The following is a 16,513-nucleotide window of genomic DNA, read 5'->3' as shown; positions in this document are numbered from 1 at the left end:
AGCCCCAAGTCCTGGAAATGGTTTCCAGGCGGAGCTGGCAGTTAGGAATGAAGCTAACGTACCACAGAAGGGTTGCAGTGTGTCTGAGCATCTGGGGCTCACCAGCAAGGCCGAACCAAGGTGAGGGCCACCCCAGAATGAAGCATGAACACCCGGCTCACCTGGGGCTCGGTCACCCAGAGGAATCTCTGGTATGTGGAGCTACGATGGGAAATCAGAAACACCATCAGCAGGCCAGACACGGTGGCACACGCCTGTCATCCCAGCACTTTAGGAGGCTGAGGCAGGAGGATCGCTTGAGGCCAGGAGTTCAAGATCAACCTGGGCAACATAGAAAGATTCTGTCTCTACAAAAAATTCAAAAACTTAGCCGGGAGTGGTGGTGCGCACCGTAGTCCCAGCTACTTGGGAGGCTGAGGCAAGAAGATGGCTTGTCCCTGGGAGGTCGAGGCTGCAGTGAGCCATGACTGTGCCACTGCACTTCAGCCTGGGCAACAGAGCAGGAGCCTGTCTCTAAAAAAGAAAAAGAAACACCATCAAAGACCAGGCAGAGGTATGAGCCAGGAGGGATGGGCACGTGCTTCAAACCAAAGTCCTAAAAGACTCAGGCAGGAAGTGAACCAGAAGTTGGCAACCCAAATCTCTGTGCACGGGAAGGGGTGAGTTGGAGCGGCGTTTATCAATGTGTGTGAGCGTCACCTGGGGAACCTGTTAAACTGCAGGGTCCGTTCCGAAGAGCTGATGCGAGGCTCGAAATGCGGCTGGTGAAGCACCAGTTCGTGCTGACACTGCAACCGACAGGCGACACTTTGAGTGAGGAATTTGAGGCTGTGAGCAGGGGCATGTGGAGGGCAGTTGTATATATGGGGAGTCAGCTCTAAACCCAGTCAATGGGGAGAAGATAGTTTGATTTACACAAACTCAGCTTACCCGTAACATTTCATCCTGGAAGCCAGCCGCACCTGTTGGGGCTGACTGTGATACCGGAGGGGTTCCGGCTCCAGCATCCCAAAACCCTCAGCCATGACCCTAGGAGGGTTCCCTGCAGAGGCACAGGGAGCAAAACTTAAGCTGTTCCTACTCGTTCAGGAGCTGGGACCCAAATGCCTGCAGAATTGCAATATGCTGCTGTTAAAAAAAAAAAAAAAAAAAAAATCTGGCAAGAAAAAAATCCCTCAAAAACTCTATTACCTTCTGTCATAAACTTTTTACTAGAATATAATCCTGTGCGCCTTGACCACAGACTACATCTAAAGTTTAACGTTGCAGGCTCTATCCAGGGGAGCACGGCTCCTTCTCACTTCTGACGAGTATTTGCATTTTGCAGGGAGGGGTCTGTGTACCAGCTCCCGTGTCCAGTGCACGTGCAGGCTGTCTGCACAGACGTGATCTCTGTGCAAGGAAATGGCACATCCCCACACTATCCACATACGCTGGGACTGTAGACCCTGTGTTCCACACACATGGACATGTTTGAGTAGATATTAGCATGGCGTCGGCACCGACCAGATGGATTGGGTTTTTCCGAGCATGTTTGGGAAAGTAACAGTCACGTTCTCACTTCAGCTTCCTGAATCGTGTTTGAAATAGTCCATGTCTTCTCCGTAGGACTTCAGATATTAGTGAGTTCTGGATTTGGGATTTAACTCATAAACTCATGCAAGATGATGATAATAAAGGCTCCAGTTTATGGAGCTCCTACTGTATGCCAGGCATGTTCTTTAGAAATTTGTTTAATTATCCCTAAGATCCTGCAAACTCTGGACATTATTATTCCTGCATTATAGGAAGAGAAAATGAAGCCAGGAGTAGTGGGAGGAACAGGGTGGTCCTGGGTTTCGTGTGTTCCGTGGAGTGTGAAGGAGGAACTATAGGGTTCCTCTGATGTTTTTGGGTTGTGAGCAGAAGGTATCTGGAAGTCACTACCAGGAAGGCTGGCTGGTGGAGAGAAGGACTCCGCACCATCCGATCCATTGTAAGGCAGAGTGGACTATGCTGTGTGCCCCCAGCTCACATCCAGCACTGAGCAGAGGCTCTGGACACTTTCTGAACTCCAGTGGCTTCCCTTAAGCTCCTGTGCAGAGCTCCGTATTATTCCCAGTGCTTCCCTTCTGCTGTGGACAATGTTCCATCAGAGGGTTTTATTGTTATTATTAAAGACAGAGTCTCGCTCTGTCACCCAGGCTGGAGTGCTATGATGTGATGATGGCTCGCTGCTCCTTGAACTCCTGGGCTCAAGTGATCCTCCCACCTCAGCCTCCCGAGTAGCTGGGACCACAGGTGTGCACCACCGTGCCTGGCTAATGTTTTAAAATTTTTTGTAGAGTGGTCCCACTATGTTGCCCAGGCTGGTCTTGAACTCCTGGGCTCAAGTGATCCTACTACCTCAGCCTCCCAAATTGCTGGGATTACAGGTGTCAGCCACTGGGCCCAGCCTGTCAGAGGGTTTTAAAGAGAAGGCAGAAGCTGGGTCTCTGATCTGGGGCAGAGTGTATTAGTCAGAGATGTGGAAATAGTAGGATACATAGAGACATATATAAAAGGGGATTTAATTATGGGAATCGGATTACATGATTATGGAGGGCAAGAAGCCCCACAATATGCTCTATGCAAGCTGGAGAATCACAGAAGCCAGGGCCGGGCATGGTGGCTCCCACCTATAATCCTGACGCTTCCAGAGGCCAAGGCAGGAGGATCGCTTCAGCCTAGGACTTCAAGACCAGCCTGAGCAACATAGTGAGTCCCCATCTCTAAAAAAAAATTAAAAACGTAGCCAAGCATGGTGATGTACACCTGTAGTCCCAGCTACTCGAGAGGCTGAGGCGGGTGAATCACTTGAGTCCAGGAGTTCAAGGCTGCAGTGGGCCATGATCACACCACTGCACTCCAGCCTTGGCAACACAGCAAGAACCTGTCTCAAAAAAGAAGAAAGGGAGGGAGGGAGAGAGGGATGAAGGAAAGAAGGAAGGAAGTGAGGGAGGGAGGGAGGGAAGGATGGAAGAAAAGGAAGGAAGGGAGGGAAGGAGAGGAAGGGAGGGAGGGAAGGAGGGAAAGGAAGGAAAAAAGGAGGGAAAGGAAGGAAGAAAGGAAGGAAGGAAAGGAGGGAAAGGAAGGAAGAGAGGGAAGGAGGGGAAGGAAAGAAGGAAGGGAGGGAAGGAGGGAAAGGAAGGAAGGAAGGAAGGGAGGGAAGGAGGGGAAGGAAGGAAGGAAGGAAGGAAAGGAGGGAAAGGAAGGAAGGGAGGGAAGGAGGAAAAGGAAGGAAAGAAGGAAAGGAAGGAAGGAGGGAAAGGAAGGAAGGGAGGGAGGGAAAGGAAGGAAGGAGGGAAAGGAAGGAAGGAAGGGAGGGAGGGAAGGAGAGGAAGGAAGGAAGGAGGAAGAAGGGAGGGAGAGGGAAGGAAGGGAGAGAGAGAGAGAAAGAAAGAAGGAAGGGAGAGAAAGAAAGAAGGAAAGAAAAAGAAAAAAGGGGAGAAAAAAAGAAAGCTAGTGTATAATTCAGTCCGAGTTTGAAGGTCCGAAAACAAGGGAGTCCATGGTGTAAGTCCCAGAGTTCGAAGGCCCAGAACCAAGAGCTCCAGTGTCAGAGGGCAGGAGAAGACGGATGTCCCAGCTCAAGAGGAGAATTTTTCCTTCCTGGGACTGGCGGTTCTATCAGGATCCTTGATAGATTGGATGGCGCCCACTCACACTGGGGAGGGCGGATCTTCTTAACTCAGTGTACTGATTCAAATGCTGAGCTCCTCCAGAAGCATCCTCACTGCCACACCCAGATGTTTTACCAGCTCTCTGGACATCCCTTAGCCCAGTCAGGTGGACACATAAAATTAACCATCACATGGAGTGCGCAGCTGCTGTGCCCAGAGCTTCCTGGAGACCCAAGGAGGGGACATCTGAGCCACATCCAACTCTGCCTGAACGAGCAGCCCCTCCTTGTCCTTCCAGGCCAGAGGCTGCCCCTGTGCAGCGGGGCCCATGTGGCCCTAGAAAGGGCCCAGTGAGGGGCAGCAGGAGAGGAAGGGTTAACCGGGCAGTGGGTTCTGTTGCCTGCAGGTGTTCACGTTCCCTCCGCCTCTCCAGGCTGACTTCCACGGCGACTTCATTAGCAGCAGGCTGCTAATTAAATTTCATATTTATGATCAGAAAATAAAATCACTGGACCTTTTTGAAATAGGATTTTATGAGTGTTGGCTCAGGCAGCTGAATCAGCAGTGAAGGGCCTGCCTGTTTGGAACTACAGCTTCAAGGCGGAGATAAAGAAAACAAAAAGTGCCAGGGAGGAGGTGGGATCCTGAGTGCTTGGACAGGCCTAGGTCTAAACTGCTTTGGGGTCCTCGGAAGGACAGACCTGGCTCCACTGGAGAAGCAGCATTAGGAAAGAGGGCTCCTGGCCAGGCGCGGTGGCTCACGCCTGTTATCCCAGCACTTTGGGAGGCCGAGGCGGGTGGATCACCTGAGGTTGGGAGTTTGAGACCAGCCTGGCCAACATGGTGAAACCCCATCTCTACTAAAAATACAAAAATTAGCTGAGCATGGTGGTGCACGCCTGTCATCTCAGCTACTCAGGAGGCTGAGGTGGGAGAAATTGCTTGAACCCAGGAGGCAGAGGTTGCAGTGAGCCAAGATTGTACCACTGCACTCCAGCCTGGGCAACAAAGTGAGACTCTGTCTCCAAAAAAAAAAAAAGGGAAAGAGGGCTGCCTCCCAGCCCCCTTGTTAAGGCTCAAGAGTCCAGGCTGGGGCTCAAACCCCAAAACCCCTAAGTCCATATCAGGTCGGCCCCGTCTCCAGGGTCACCAGGTTCCTCTGGGGCAGACTTATTGGCAGAACCACCTGTTTTGTATTTTCTGTTTCTTGCCATGCTAGAAAAAATCACCCCTCACCCACAAGCTCAGGCTCCCACCTCTCTGGGCGTGCGTACCGGAAGCTCTCAGATGCCACTTCCTTTTTGTGTGTGACTTAGTTACTGCCACCTCCTCCGAGGAGTCCCTTTCCTCTGTGGCCTCAGGTGACCCCTCTTCTCCGTGTTGCCCATGGGGGGACTCAGCTCCTTCTGCCCCATGGCGCCGGTGATCCTTGCCGTGCTCCTTGGAGCAGCCCAGTAGGAACCTTCTCACCCTCTCACGGGGAAATGGGAATCAAGCCTGAATTCCACTAGCCATGTTTTGGTCTCTCCGATGGGGTGTGTTCCAGAATCCAAAGTTGGAAGGGACTTTTACCTCCAAGGGGTCTGGCCCCACCTTTGAAGGTGCTGACATCTTTTCCCCCCCGAAATTGCCAACTCCATATTGAATCAGCTTTCTTCCGACTCTTTGGTGGGTTTCAGCCTCCCGATATCATCATCACTGTCTCTCCTGCCTAAGCCGGGAAGGATGAGGTCAACGTCCCCTCCGCTCCTACGCAAGTGAACACCGGTTTCTCAGTCCTTGCGTCCCGGCCCTGTGCAACAGCACCCAAATCTACTATCTTAGCCGGCTTCCTCCCTATTTCCCAGCCTATACCCATCGCAAGAATTCTTGCTGTTCCCCTTCTTTTCTTCCAAAAACTTGAGGTGTAATCGGTGAGCTGCACGGATCTTCCCAGCCTTCCCAGAAAGGCTAGCGCTGGAATGATCAGAGAGCGGAGGTGTGAGGAGATCAGGGTCAGTCCCTGCTGCTCCCCTAATTCTCCATGGCAGCCCTGGGGTGGGGACACTATGTCTTCCTCCCCCAGACAGTCCTTCTCCAGGGTGTTTACTCAAAAGAAATGACAACATGTCCACATGAAGATCTGTACGGGAAGGTCCCAGTCAAACAGGAAACAACCCACATGTCCAGCGAAAGATAACACAAGTCAAGAAAATGTGGGACGTGCATCGATGGGACACTGCCCAGTGACAAACAGGAACGCGAGACTGACACCGGCCTCACAACGCTGCGCGAAAGGATCCAGACCCTAAAGAAGATGGATGCCCCAGGTCAAGAGGGCAAATTCTTCCTTCCTCCGACTTTCTGTTCTCTCAGGGGTCCTCGGCAGATTGGATGACACCCGCCCACACTGGGGAGGATGGGTCTTCTTGATTCAGTCCACTGATTCAAAGGCTGAGAAACAGCCTCACCAACACACTCAGAAATGTTTTACCAGCTATCTGGGCATCCCTTAGCCCAGTCAAGTTGACAAAGAAAATTAAGCATCGCGCAGAGTACGCAGCTGCGGTGCCCAGAGCTTCCTGGAGACCTAAGGAGGGGACGTCTGAGTAGAACCGCACATTATTCTACTCTCCTAAGGTTCAAGAAAAGGCAAAGCTGATGGAAATCACAGGAGCGTTTGCCTTTGGGGCCACAGGGGGATGGAAAGGGCCATGGAGAACTTCTTAGTGGCGGCCACTGTACTCTGTATCACAATTGAGGTCTTAGTTGCATGGTCGTCTTCCTAACTCATTGAATTTAGTTGCGTGGGCATCTTCCTAACTCAGTGAATTGTGTACTGAAGATCCGTGCAGCTCACTGATTGCACTTCAATTTTCTGGAAGAAAAGGGGAACAGCGAGTATTCTTGCGATCGGTATAGGCTGGGAAATAGGGGGGAAGCCAGCTCTGATAGCAGATTTGGGTGCTGTTGCACAGGGTCAGGAAGCAATGGCCGAGAAACTGGTGTTCACTTGTATAGGAGTGGAGGGGATGTTGACAGCTTTGGGGAAGGAATTGGTCACCTGCCTCCACAGGACGCTGGGGTGGGCGATGTTCACACATTGCCTCCATTCATTCCCACAACTCTGGTTGCCCCCATTCGCTGGTGAAGACACAATGTTCCAGTCCATCTGCCCCCCCAGGCATCTATACCACAGGGCCTCCCAGGGGAATGAAGTGGTCAGAGCTCTGCAGGCAGCCTGCCATGCAAAGACAAGACACAGGTTGTCAGAGGGGGTTAGGGTTCAAGGTGGATCCCGGGTAGGGGCAGCAGATGGGGGAGTCCAAAGTACTTTGGGCTCCACACCCACTAACAAACTTCAGAGAGACAGAGGAGGAAAGGGTATGTATCACGGGATGCATGCTCATAGAAGAGTGTTCCCTGGCATGTCCGAGGCTCCGCACTTCCTGAGGGCCAGTCTTCCTCCTCTGTGGAGGAAGCCAGAGGGGTCCCCTGGGTGAGGTCTGGGGTGGCCTGGGGCCCAGTGGGGAGAGCAGAGCAGAGGTACGAACAATGACTGACGATGCCGGGTTCCCGCCCTGTCCCCCCGCCCCACCGCCCTCCTGGCCCTGATGACAGACGCACCCTGTTCCCTGCAATTCCTGCCTGCCCTGCACGGCATGGGTCCCTTTCTGCTCTCCCAGCCTCCCCTGCTCCCATGAGTGGAAAGTCACCCACAGATTCTGCTCAGAACAAAAAAAAAAAAGAGGGAAGTAAGGCAGCCCCCCCCGAGCCCCGACTTCTGCCCCTGCTAAAAATAGAGGTGGCATCTGAGTGGGGCGTCGGTGTGGGCTTCCGGGGGAGGTGGCTGCTCTCCTGCAGCCTTGGTGTTTTCTGGGGAATCAACAGGAGAGAATTTGAGAGGAACACGAGGGACCCCCAGGACCCAGCTAGCTCACCACCACGTGAGTACGTTTCCCAACGGGCAGGTCCCCTGACTGAGGCCCGCGGGTGCAGCACTGGTGAAGCCCTGTCCCTGGGCGGCTGCCGTGGGACCGCCTCTCCCCAGCACCTGGCCCCCTTGTCCTGTCCATGCCCATTTGTTTTCATGGCTTCATGCACGCCTCTTTGCATCTCCTAATTTCCTAAACCGGATGTGCAATCCCAGCAGCAGGTGCTAGGGCGACCGTCTCATGCCGTGGCTTGGATTGCACAGAGTTCCGTGGATTCAGCTCCCAGACGCTCTCCACACGTGCCCGGTGACCCACACGGGTCAGGATGTTCCCGTTGTCATGTGGCACTGGGTCTTATTTTCTTCTGACTGGGACGGTGCCAGGGGCCGAGGAGTGGGGTTCAGTGTACAGAGTGTGCCTCGAGGCCTGAGATGCCCGTGGCCCCAGCCGGGTGGAGAGGAAATGTGTACAGGGTCTGTTTCCAAAACGTGGGGCCTTGCAGCCTGGCCCTCTCTGGGTCTGGGAAGGGTTCGTGTTTCCCAACGTCAACCCCGCAAGCACCTTCCAGATGGTTCCTCTGGGATCTCTTGAGATTGCAAATGCTAAGAAATGAGCCTGTGGCTCGCTGGTGTCCACCAGGGCACCCAAGGCCCAGCCCCTGCCCACAAACACTGGAGGACAAACCAGGCGATTATGGGGCAAGGAGCTTCCCAAAGAGACAGTAGGACTGAGGACCCCAAAGGGGAAGTTCCCCTCCCTCTGGGATCCCTGAAAGGGATCCGAGTAGATTCCTCAATTCCTGGTGAAACACTTCGGGAATTTCTTAAGTCCTGCGGGTTTGAAGACCCTCGGCAGCCCCTTAGTAACTTTTGCTTACGGGAGACTATGGCCTTTTGGGGGCTTCGCTGACTTAAGTGGTTTGAAAATGTTAGCTGGTCCTCAGAGGCCTCCTTTAAAACGTGAAACAGAATGATAGGCTCTTGGTGTCTCTAGTTCATGCACTGTGTAATGTCCCTCTAACAGCCATGGGTGCGGAGATTTGGGGGTGACCCCCAGCCGTCACTGACTGGCGAGTGGAGCCTCACCTGCAACACTGTCCTGTCACCTTAAAGCCTGCCTTCCTAAGTGGGCTCCTTCAGAGCTCCCTACATACAGGGAAGAAGAGACCAATGATCAGAGAGCAGCCAGTCGCCCCCTCTCCGCTGCTAAGGAAACACATTCGTAACAGCCTCACGTCCATACCGATCGACCGTTTCTGGGTGCAGTTTTGACGGGTGCCTTATTTCATTATTGGGGGTTGTATCCTTTGGCGCAAACGTAAGAAAGACTTCCCTGTTTGCATCTCATTTGTCATCTCGCACTTACATGACGGGAGGGTACAGAGGATGTCTGCGCCTGCAGAATCCCAGGGTCGTCTCGCTGTTGCTGGGGAATGTATTTCCATCACCGCTGGGGTGAGGGAGGCATAAGCCATTGGAAAAACATGGTCTCATGTTTGCTGGTCTTGGATTATAGTAGAGAGAGTGAAAAGAAATGGCCACCCCAGGCTCCAAGCCTGACAAATTTATTTAAAGACATTTTTACACAATAGAGGCATTAAGAGAGAGGGTGGGGGCACGCCACAGGAGTCTGCCCCCTTAGAAGAAGAAAAATCGGTGCATTTTGAGATGTGTTTGGCTCATCTTACCTTGCATGGATAGGCGGAAAGTGTGAATCTGAGTATTTTTAAGTTTCAAGATCACTGGTGGGTTGGAAACAGGTGAGCCGGCCTCCGGGAAATTACTCAAATTCTTGAACAAGTTGCCTGCAGTCCCGGGAGCTCTCAGGAGAAGGAACGTGACCTGAGATGGTTGCAGCACCCCCACCCCCTGGCCGGACCGCCCTCTCACTTTCTCACCCTGTACCCGGTGCCTGCGCCACCCCCACCATCTCCTTCCTCCGAGTTGCCGTTCTTCATTTCTCTTTCCTTTTCTCAGCTCTGCACCTGTGGGTACAACGTAAAACCCTGACTTCTTGTTCCCTTTTCTGTCACAAGGCCCCGGTCCCGCCGTCCCCTCTTCTCCCACTCACCTCACCATCTTTCTCCGCCTCTGCTTCTATCTTGTCTTTTCCTTGACCCAGCGTCCTGTAAGTGCAGATCACAAGGTCAGGAGATCGAGACCATCCTGGCCAACATGGTGAAACCCCATCTCTGCTAAAAATACAAAAATTAGGACATGGTGGCGGGTGCCTGTAGTCCCAGCTACTCGGGAGGCTGAGGCAGGAGAATCACTTGAGCCCAGGAGGCGGAGCTTGCAGTGAGCCGAGATCACACCATTACACTTGCAGTGAGCCAAGATCGTACCATTGCACTCCAGCCTGGCGACAGAGTAAGACTCTGTCTCAAAAAAAAAAAAGAATGCAGGGCTGGGCACGGTGGCTTATGCCTGTAATCCCAGCACTTTGGGAGGCCGAAGTGGGTGGATCACAAGGTCAGGAGATCGAGACCATCCTGGCCAACACGATGAAACCCTGTCTCTACTAAAAATACAAAAAAAAATTAGCCGGGCGTGGTGGCATGCACCTGTAATCCCAGCTACTCGGGAGGCTGAGGCAGGAGGATCACTTGAGCCCAGGAGGCAGAGGTTGTAGTGAGCCAAGATCATGCCACTGCACGCTAGCCTGGTGACAGAGCGAGACTCTGTCTCAAAAAAATAAAAATAAAAAAAGTCATTCCTGCAATTCCCCTGTGAACTGTCGTCTCCCATGACAAGCACACGGCCTCCCCACAGGGCTCAAGTCCCAGCTTCCCCATAACCTGTCTCATCCCTTGGAGTCCCCTCCCCCAGACTGGGAAGTCTCAGGTCTTCACCAGAGATGATCGTAGCTTCCTGCCCAGGCTGTTTGGGGCTTCGAGTCACTGAGGGTTTGGGGCCTGGCCCCTGCTCACCTAGGCTCAAAAAATTGTAGCTGTTTTTATTTTAGTTTAGTTTGGTTTTGAGACAGGGTCTTTCTCTGTCGCCCAGGCTAGAGTGCAATGGTGCGATCGTAGCTCACTGCAGCCTGAGACTCCTGGGTCAAGCAATCCTCCCGCCTCAGTCTCCTGAGTAGCTGAGACTATAGACGTGCCCCACATGCCTGCCTAATCTTTTTACTTTTTCCCGAGATGGGGTCTTGCTATGTTGCCCAGACTGGTCTCAGACTCCTGGGCTCAAGTAATCCTCCTGCCTCAGCCTCCCAAAGTGCTGGGACTATAGGCGTGAGCCACTGCACCCAGCCTGTTTCTATTTATTTATTGAGGTAAGATTCATATAACATAAAAGTCACCATTTTAAAAATCAATAATCTGATGGTGTCTAGTACATTCACAATGCTATGCAACACCCACTTCTATCCAGCTCTAAGACACTTTCATCACCACAAAAGGAAACCTTGTCCTCATTGACACTCACTCCCTTCTCCATCCCTGCCTCCCCGCAGCCCCTGGTACCCACCAGCCTGCCTTCTGTCTCTATGGATTTGCCTATTCTGGGCATTTCATCTAAATGGCATCTTATGATGTGTGGCGTTTTGTGTCTGGCTTCCTTCACTGAGCTCATCTGTGCCGTAGCAAGCAGCAGTGCTTCTTCATGCCTTTGTATGGATGAATAATATTCCATTCTATGGATAAGATGTCTTTTTTTTTTTTTAAGACAGTTTTACTCTGCTGCCCAGGATGGAGTGCAGTGGCACAATCTCAGCTCACTACAACCTCTGCCTCCCGGGTTCAAGTGATTCTCCTGCCTCAGCCTCCTGAGTAATTGGGATTACAGGGGCCCGCCACAACGCCCAGCTAATTTCTATGGGGTTTTTGTTTGTTTGTTTGTTTGTTTGTTTGAGACGGAGTTTTGCTCTTGTCGCCCAGGCTGGAGTGCAGTAGTGCCATCTCGGCTCACTGCAACCTCTGCCTCCTGGGTTCAAGTGATTCTCCTGCCTCAGCCTCCCGGTAACTGGGATTGCAGGCACATGCCACCGCGACTGGCTAATTTTTGTTATTGGTGTTTTTTGTTTTTTGTTTTTAGACGGAGTCTCACTCTCTCACCCAGGCTGGAGTGCAATGGCACGATCTCGGCTCACTGCAAACTCCGCCTCCTGGGTTCACTCCATTCTACTGCCTCAGCCTCCCGAGTAGCTGGGACAACAGGCGCCCGCCACCATGCCTGGCTAATTTTTTTTATTTTTAACAGAGATGGGGTTTCACCATGTTGGCCAGGCTGGTCTCGAACTCCTGACCTCAAGTGATACACCCATCTCCATCTCCCAAAGTTCTGGAATTACAGGCATGAGCCACTGCGCCTGGCCTGATGTCTTTTTTAAATGTCACTGGCACGAAGGGTTCAGGGCTTCAGGGACTGAGAAGGGAGCGGGGCAGAGAGAAAAGGGGATACCTTACTCAGCACCAAATGCAGCAAACAAAGCAGACTCCAAGTATCTCAGCCCCTCTCCCTCATCATCCCACAGGGCAGCTCTGTCTTATTGGTGAAGGTGGAGCTCCAAGCCAGGAGCAGCCCTTCCAGGAGGCCGGTTAGAGGAAAAGAGCAGCTTCAACCAGCCTTCCTGAGCTGCAGCTTGGCTCTGCTCCTGAGTACATTGTAACAATTAATTAGAGCCAGTCCTGAGTTATCTGGAGTAATAGGGGACCTGAATAACACAGAGCTAATTGAAACGTGGGCTGCAGGGGTGGCGGGAACAGAGAGGGCCCCATTCCATGAGAGAGCTGTTTATTTTGTAGTTAATTATAAGTAAAGAGACCCTTTCTGAATCCTGCTGTCTCTCCATCTTTCTCCCTCTCAGATGCCCCACATTTAATTGGATGCACAAACCTATTTTGCTCCCAACATAGTGGTGCTCAATTAATGCGCTCTAACACAGGGGCTCCCCTGGCATCTCTTTGGCAGAATTCTCCGAGATAGAAAATCCGACTGGTTTGAATTCCATTTCTGTGCCCGCCTAACCTCAGATGGAGACACTCATTGTTATAATAATTGTAATAATAAGAGCGCCGGATATAGGCTTCATGCTTTATTCTTCTAGAAATGCCTCCTGTAAATGGTGATGTTACCATAAGACACACAGCAGAGGCCGGGCGTGGTGGCTCACGCCTATAATCCCAGCACTTTGGGAGGCGGAGGCAGGTGGATCACTTGAGGTCAGGAGTTCAAGACCAGCCTGGCCAACATGGTGAAACCCTGTCTCTACTAAAAATACAAAAATTAGCTGGGCGTGGTGGCGTGCACCTGTAATCCCAGCTACTCAGGGGCTGAGGCAGGAGAATCACTTGAACCCAGGAGGCAGAGGTTACAGTGAACCGAGATGGCGCCACTGCACTGCAGCTTGGGCGAACTTCATCTCAACAAAAAATCAAAAACAAAAGACATGTAGTAAAAGGCGAAATCAGACAAACCAGGAATCTGGAACCTGCCCCACTGGGTCGTCAGTTCCTGGGGATTGAGAGGTGGTGGGGCTACTCTTTGGAGGTCTCTCGAGAACCCTTTCCGGAATGGGCAAATGTGCTTCAATATTGAGAAGCTGCTTTTATTGTATTTTTATTGTATTTTATTGAGACAAGATCTTGCTCTGTCACCGAGGCTGGAGTGCAGTGGTGCAATCATGGTTCGCTGTAGCTTTAACCACCCGGGCTCAAGCGATCCTCCCGCCTCAGCCTCCTCAAGTAGCTGGGACTACAGGTGTGCACCACCACACCCAACTTGTTTTTGTATTTTTGGAAGAGACAGGGTCTCCCTGTGCTGCTCAGGCTGGTCTCAAACTCCTGGACTCAAGCTATCCACCCGCCTTGGCCTCCCAAAGTGCTGGGATTAGAGGTGTGAGCCACTGTACCTAGCCTGAGACACTTATTTTCCTGTCTGGTTAAGACTAAAAATCTCTATTGTGTTCTGAAGTTTTCCATCTCCAGCGTCTTAATTATTCATTTTCCTTCCCGGAAGCCCAGCCACAGCCTAGAGTAATCCTGGTGAGGTCACAGACTGCCCAAGCATGACCGTCTAAAACATGAGATGGGGGCTTCCCAGCTCTCCTGCACCATGGCGGTCTCCCCTCCGAGGCTGTCAATGTCCGCCTGCATGTCTAGCAAGTGGGTTTGGTTACTGAGACATTCTGTCGTCCTGCTCTGAGGTTGACTGAGTGCCCACTGTGTGCAGACACCCACTGCACAGAGATATTGTACCCTGGTTGTCCGGGAATATGTCCTCTGAAGGTCAACTGGTAAAGAAGTTACCATACACCCTTCATTCCCTTACACAATGAGAGAGTGACGAGCATCATCCCAAAAAATGATGACTGGTATGGGGTTATCAATATCCCACAAACATGACTGAACTCCAGAAACACCCCGGTGGACAGAATGGACTTTCTTGTTTTTGAGACAGGATCTGGCTGTGTCACCCAGGCTGAAGTCTAGTGATGCAATCACGGCTCACTGCAGCCTCCACCTCCTGGACCCAAGTGATCCTCCCACCTCAGTCTCCTGAGTAGCTGAGACCACAGGTGCATACCACCATGCCTGCCTACTTTTTTTTTTTTTTTGTAGAGACAAGGTCTCACTATGTTGCCCAGGCTGGTCTCAAACTCCCAGTCTCAAGTGATCCTCCTGCCTCAGCCTCCCAAATAGCTAGAACTACAGGCACATGCCACCATACCCAGCTAATTTTTTTATTTTTTTGTAGAGATAGGGCCTCACTATGTTGCCCAAGCTGGTCTTGAACTCCTGGGCTCAAGCAATCCTCCCGCCTCAGCCTCCCAAAGTGCTGGGATTACAAGCACGAGCCATGGTGCCCAGCAGAATAGACAGGCTTTGATGGTGAAGAAGGCCCTTCGGAGTCTGGAAATTGCCCAGGGTGGGAGCAGGTGGCAGATATGTTTGTTGCTGCCATAACACTGATGTTTGGGGACACAGACAAATGAAGAGCTCTCCTGGTGGGACATACGGCCAGCTGGCCTGTCGGCATTTCACCGGGTAAAGACAGTTTGCACCCTGCAGGTTAGAAATCAGAGGGCCATCTATGCTAGGCTTCTAACCCATAAGTGATAGAGAGTGCAAGATGGATTGGCACGTACCTCCAAACTGCAGGCACAGCGGAACCATCTAGGTGGGAACAGCAGGCACCGGGAAGCAGTCACAGTGAAAGCTCTCCCCACACGTGGGGAGGTAGAGGACTGATCAGCTGAAGAGAAGAAGCTGTAATGACTGAAAGAAAGCCAGCGTTTGGCCGCTGGACACCAATCACTTGATGAGTATGAAATGCCGATTTATGGAAGACACTTGCTAAGCCGGGGTATACGAGGAAATATGAGGTGTGTCCCTGCCCAGAGGAACCTGGAAGACACAGAAAGATGCCAACACCACCGGCTGGATGAGTTTCCAATCGGAAGCCCAGACAGAAGGTCTGAGGGTAAATCTTTGAACTTTTTCTCTAAATTCTGCTTGGAATGGAGGTAATTGACAGGAAGAGTAGGTTGTAACTTCTTGTTTCTATCCTGAGTTTGCTGCTAGCTTCTGACAGGGGTGGGCTGAGTAGCTAAGTAGCATTGCCCACTGTACGTGCCACAGTAGCCTTAAGATGTTAGTGCTACTCGTGGCCGGGAGCGGTGGCTCATGCCTGGAATCCCAGCACTTTAGGAGGCTGAGGCCAGTGGATCACTTGCAGCCAGGAGTTCAAGACCAGCCTGGCCATCATGGCGAAACCCATTCTCTACGAAAAATACAAAAATAAATAAATAAATAAATAAATAAATAACCAGGCACAGTGGCACATGCCTGTCATCCCAGCTACTCCAGAGGCTGAAGTGGGAGGATCACTTGAGCTCAGGAGGAAGAGGTTACAATAAGCCAAGATAGTGCCACTGCACTCCAGCCTGGGCGACAGAACCAGACTCCATCTCAAAAAAAAAAAAAAAAAAAAAAAAAAAAAAAAGATGTTAGTGCTACTCATCCAATAAAAGGGGGCTCAGAGAGGGTAAGTAACATGCCCAAGGCCACACAGCAACAAACGGCAGAACTGAAGTTTAAGCCCAGGGCTCTCTAACTGCAGGACCACATCCTTCCTACTAGAACACAGAGGGGAACTGCCGTTTTTATCTCTTTATGCAAAGATTTTGGTTTTTTTGTTTGTTTGTTTGTTTGTTTGTTTGTTTGTTTGACTTCCTTTTTGTTTGATTAGAATTCCTGCAATCCTTTCCTCTACACCCCTTTTTGGAGGGAACAATGTCACTTCACACCAACAAGTACAACATACAATATTTGAACCTCCTGAGTGCAGGAGTTATGGCTTCCTTATTTGTGGGTTCCCAGCCTATGGAACCCTGGCCACCCAACTCTCTAAATCTACAACAGAAGGCATCCTCAGAGACTCTCATTTTAACAAAGTCACTCAAGCCTAGCCCTCAAAAACCACCCCACTTCTTTTTCTTCTGCTGCCTGGAAATCTGCCCACTGAGCCTGATAGATGAGAAAGTGCATGTTGACCTCAAGCCTTGAACACCTTGGGTTAAAATAAGGAAGTCCAAGACCTAAATAAAACCCAGATCTGGCAGGGCATGGTGGCTCATGCCTGCAATCCCAGCATTTGGGGAAGCTGAGGCTTGAGACCAGGAGTTCAACACCAAACTGGACAACGTAGTAAGACCCCCATCTTTAAAATACAAAAATTTAAGAAGTAGCTGGGTGTGGTGGTGTACATCTGCAGTCCCAGCTCCTGGGGGAGGCTTGAGGTGGGAGGATGACTTGGGCCCAGGAGGTCAAGGCTGCAGTGAGCTCTGATTGCACCACTGCACTCCAGCCTGGGTGGCAGAGTAAGACCCTGCCACACACACACACACACACACACACACACACAAAATTAAAGTGTCTTTTTTTTTTGAAAAGGAGTTTCGCTCTTGTTGCCCAAGCTGGAGTGCAATGGTACAATTTCGGCTCACTGCAAC

The 16,513-nt window shown here is 51.4% G+C and overlaps 1 protein-coding gene across 2 annotated transcripts in view; it reads left to right on the top strand.

Annotated features, from left to right (window-relative positions):
* The window catches only part of CARD11 (caspase recruitment domain family member 11), a 144,867-nt gene that overhangs the window by 61,021 nt on the left and 67,333 nt on the right, over positions 1–16,513 (top strand). The window contains exon 3 of one of the 2 annotated variants that reach the window (XM_025379321.1): positions 7,512–7,567. The exons of the other annotated variant lie outside the window; for it this stretch is intronic. The gene's annotated coding sequence lies outside the window, so the exon portion shown is untranslated. The remainder of the gene's footprint in view (positions 1–7,511; positions 7,568–16,513) is intronic. 2 annotated transcript variants of the gene reach the window in all.

This window comes from Theropithecus gelada, chromosome 3 (assembly GCF_003255815.1).
Source record: "Theropithecus gelada isolate Dixy chromosome 3, Tgel_1.0, whole genome shotgun sequence".
Taxonomy (NCBI): Eukaryota; Metazoa; Chordata; class Mammalia; order Primates; family Cercopithecidae; genus Theropithecus; species Theropithecus gelada.
The sequence above is the reverse complement of the archived record's forward strand: the minus strand, read 5'-3'. Positions and strand labels throughout refer to the sequence as shown.